Source organism: Otolemur garnettii, unplaced genomic scaffold (assembly GCF_000181295.1).
Source record: "Otolemur garnettii isolate 467f Iridium unplaced genomic scaffold, OtoGar3 scaffold00010, whole genome shotgun sequence".
Classification (NCBI taxonomy): domain Eukaryota; kingdom Metazoa; phylum Chordata; class Mammalia; order Primates; family Galagidae; genus Otolemur; species Otolemur garnettii.
In genome coordinates, this window is record NW_003852405.1 from 13866648 (window position 1) to 13871496 (window position 4849).

The 4849-nt window shown below is 42.5% G+C and overlaps 1 pseudogene; it reads left to right on the forward strand.

Annotated features, from left to right (window-relative positions):
- The first annotated feature begins 213 nt into the window (after positions 1–213).
- Positions 214–4171, forward strand: LOC100941099 (annotated as a pseudogene).
- Positions 4172–4849: the final 678 nt, after the last annotated feature.

The window sequence follows — 4849 nt, forward strand, 5'->3', positions numbered from 1 at the left end:
TTTGACAAGACAGACAGATGACCTCTCCTTCAGGCAGAAGCCATCGGGCAAATGGATTATTTGATTGACTGGGTATGGCACTGCTTTTGAGAAATGTATTTTACATATATCTGGCTAGTTGACAGTGGCGTGGCCCATTAGGATACTATTGTGTTAATTGGGATTGCCACCCAGCTAGGGAAGCTATTCTGCTGTAATGATGCCTGGTAAAGAATGGCTTGGATCTTTCAGGTGGAGAAGGCCTTACCATGGTGAGACCAGCTGGATGGGGTGGAACCCAGGACAAGGTAACAGGCTCTGCTACCTGCCCGACTCTGTGACTAACTCACGAGGAAGGCCAGGAAAGAGAACGCAGCCCCTCTTGTTGCCTGATCGACTCCCCTAGCCTGATAAATTCAGGCAAATGAAGGAAACAATGAAATAAATGGGCTGTATTTAAGCTTTTACCAATTAACCTCACCAATTAACCACTTGCACCCACCAGCTCAAACTCACCATGGTCACCACAGTCATGGGTGTGAAAATAAAGGGCCCTGTACTTCTTTGCATCCGATTTCTGGAATAGTTGTCACAAAGAGCCAAAGAGACAGTATTGTGAAAGATTAAAATCAAACACTAGTATCCCAAACCAGGGATTTTATATCAACCAGGGAAACGACAACAACAAAAAGGAAAAAATTGTTTACCAAATGTGAACAGATATTTCACAGCCCTCTCTCTCATGTTAATTAAGCAATTTAATACATTGGATCCATTTTCAGAACATGAGCGATGATAGCCCACAAGTTTGATGTCTGATCCACCAACAGACATAGGTTGCAGCAAGAGGTTTGCTTGCAGAGGGCAACAGCAGTGCTGAGTGAGAGAAGATGTCCTGTCCAGCAATTATACCACCCTTTCTCTGCTTTTACTGAGAAGCAAGAAGATTCTTCTGCTTCTGCAGAGGTCAAAACACAGAAAGAAAACAAGTCCAGAGGAAGGATGATCTTTTATACAAACTCTTTTCCTAGGATACTAGATAATCCAGGGGAGCAAGCTAACACAAGACGGACAAATGTTAATCTCGCCCCTCATTGTGTCTGTAAATGTAGCCCCATGTAAGGGATTTGGAACAATTAAACCACAGACTCCCAGCCAGACAAAGTGCAGACAATTTATAACCCAGCTACTGTAGCTAGGGAAGATCTCTGATGGTCTTACCTAAGGAGCACTTACAAAGAAAAGGACTTCTCAGTAGAGGGGGTTTTGTTTTGTTTTGTTTCCAGGAGGTACTATGCCCGGAAGTTTTTTCACCAAAAAGCAGAGAGATCTATAAAAGCTCTTTGTTTGGGGATCATGGATAGATGCAGCAGGCATATTTGCGCTAATGAAGACAAGTAGGAAAAACAGACAAATGGTTAGAGCTAAGAATACACAGTTGATAAAGTATCTGTGCGCCTTACAGGCCTTAACCATGAGAGGATCTTAGGTGTGCCACAAAAATTTTCAAAGATCATTAATTAAATTATTTTGAAAGAAGTTCAAAGCATAGTAAGTATATATATATGTGTGTGTGTATATACATAAATATTTTTTACTCTTTTTTTTTTTTGAACAAAAAAAATTAAAGAAGCCAAAGAAATTTCAACAAAAAAGAACGAAAAAATTAAAAAAAAAAAAAAAAAGTTGAAAAGCGCTGGTCTAGGGAGCATAGAGACTGTCAGTGTCAAAGCCAGATGAATAAGAATTCAATATGGGGTTCCAACACTCATTAGCTCTAAGATGGGGGCAATTCCAATCGCTCTGAGCCTTGGTTTCCTTAAGGGCAGAGGAACAGCAGCATCTGCATCCTGGAGTCAATACAGAGTCAGTGCCAACAGACGTTCCTCAAATATTACATTCTGGATCCTTTTTTGCACAATTATAGACTAAATATGGAAATAGAGTAGAACCTCCTTAGTTGACCACCTCCCTCACTGACCATCTCCTTAAATTCAGACTCGACATGCACCACATATATGATACTTATCAGTGCAGTAGGCTTACTTCCTTATATTGATCACCTCCCTATGGTGACCAGTTGTTTATAGTCCCTTGAGTGGTCAACTTACAGAGGTTGTACTATATATAATTTCTCACTTTTATAGAAGGTAGTAGTGTATGATAAAAACCAAGACGAGAAAATACAAAGATTTATAGTCCCTTGAGTGGTCAACTTACAGAGGTTGTACTATATATAATTTCTCACTTTTATAGAAGGTAGTAGTGTATGATAAAAACCAAGACGAGAAAATACAAAGATAACACCGTGGGCAGCACCTGTGGCTCAAGGAGTAGGGCATCGGCCCCATATGCCGGAGGTGGCAGGTTCAAACCTGGCCCCAGCCAGAAACTGCAAAAAAAAAAAGAGAGAGAGAGAGATAACACTGTAGGAAGCAGAAGATCTTGTTTCACAGCCTGGCCATATCTATTTTGACCTCTGGGATTCTTCTTGCCTGTCTCTCTGGGCTTCCAATTTCTCATCTAAAAACTAAAAAGATTAGACTAAAATATTGATCCATAGAATTTCTTCCAGCTTGAACATCCTTTTATTTCACTAATGGTTGTTATTATTGATAATGGCTAAGCCACTGACTAGACATTTATTTAAAGTCCCACCATTGTCCCCTTGCCACTGAGTTTCAGACGCACATGCTCCGTTATGGTCCCCACAGATCAGACTGGCTTCTGCATGGGAGGCCTACAAGGTCCCACTGGGATGTGTGGACATGGCGGCTGGCCTGTGAATGGGAGGACCTGGAATCCTACATAGATGAGAACTTCACCTCCAAAGCCTTTGCCACCACAGTGGGGAGACAGGGATCCCACGTGGCTGTTGCTCTGTAGGATTTACAGATTTGGCCACAGCTGAGAAGTGTCTGCATAAAATTGATGGGAAACCCCTTCCAGGAGCCTATGAAGACCTTTAGATACTGATGATGTGGCCATTTTTATTGTCATAGATTGCTACCATGTACTGAATCCCTACTATATACTTACATCATTTTATTAAATCCTACAACAACCCTACACAGTGGACATTGTTATCTTCGACAGTCCATGAAACAACAGCTCTGGGAAGTGAAATAACTTGCCCAAGGCAACACAGATAGTGAGTGGCAGAGCCACGATTCAAACAGACAATTCATTGCCTTCAAAATCTGTGCCCTTCCCACTCTGCCCCACTGCCTTTCAAGAAGACTTGAAACTCTAGACTGCATGTTTGATTGAGGAACTAGAATGCACTGGCAGCCGCAAAGACACATTTCAAGAGAGTTACATTCTGTTCTTCCCACAGTTACTTAGCTAACTGCTGCACCAACTGGCACGCCTGGGCTCACAGAGCCATGGAGCTGTGGTGACCTTAGTGGTCATCCATGCAACCTCCTCATTTTATACAGGAGAGAAAGCTGAGGCTAGAAAGGGGGAGATGTTTTGGCAAGGCAAAATGTCTTAAACTGAACTATGCTACTCATGAGAAACAACCAAATAACAGCCCCTCTTGGTGGGGGACCTTATCCCCAACTGGATGATGGCATGCTGTATGAATTCTTCATGAAAGTCCACTCCTCCTGTTGGGGGAGCAAGGTGGTTTTGGACCAGACAGGCATGTCTAAGAGTGATGGTTTTGTGAAATTCACAGATGATTTGGAACAGCAGGTAGCACTGACGGAGTGGCAAGGGCAGCAGGACCAGGGTCTAAACCCAGGCAGCTGAGTGTGGCAAAGCCAGCGGAGCATAGCTAGATGTGTGGTGACAGCTACAGCCGGTGTTACCAGCAGTACCAGAACTTCCATGTTCAGTGGGGCTATGACCAGAACACAGGCAGCTATAGCTGCAGTTACCCCCCAGTATGGCTATACTCAGAGCACCATGCAGACACATGAAGTTGGAGATGATGCATTGAAAGGTACAAGCCCACTATCTAAGTGAAAAGATTCAGCACTGACTGGTCTCAAAAGGGAAACAGACTCTTAAGAACCCCATGCCAAAGCTGGGTATGACTGAGTCCAAGAGCAGTTCATGGAACCATGAGGAGCTGGATGATGCACTGACGGACGGTCACCGGCAGCCCCTGGACACGGTGTCTTCTGAGATCCCTGCTTTGGTGGAGCAAGGAGAAAAACTTGTCAAGACTGTGAGGGGGAGATGAGACTCTTTTAAAATTGTGAAGCCTTTTTGTAAATGTGAGCTGGAAGATGTTAATAATGACCATTTCTGGAGATTGTGAATATTTATGCAATGCTGCAGCCTTGACAGTGATGCATTTGCACTTGAAAAGCAAGGGACCAACTGCTGAACGAAATTCAAACTGTTATTTTGGTCATAACCATGGCCCCATGAAGTTATCCACACTCCTAGAGATAAGGACAGCTGGGGATACCCAGAGTGGGTAATGACTTATTTAGTAAACCATGGGAATGGAAACCAAAAAAAAAACAAAACAATAAAAAGTAAAAAATATAAAATCCCATCATTTTGCATTAAAAGCAGCAGCATATTACAGTAACATGAGAGGGTTCTCCAGCCAGACTGCTTGGGATCTGAGTTCCGATTTGCTGCTTATTAGAGCAGGGACCTAAGACATTTAACCTCTCTGTTGTCTATAAAATGGGAAAAGTTACAGTAACTTCGGTCATAAAGATTTAGTGAGTTAGCCAGGAAAAGTACTAAGAAATAAGTACTCAGTAAGTGCCAGTGTCTCTCTGTTGTGATTGTAGCTGTTATCTGCCAAGGGGAGATGCAATAATCACTAAATACAGCATAGATTTAAAATGTCATAGTTTTGTTTTTGTATAAATGGGTATTCAGTCAATTATCTTCCCAGGCA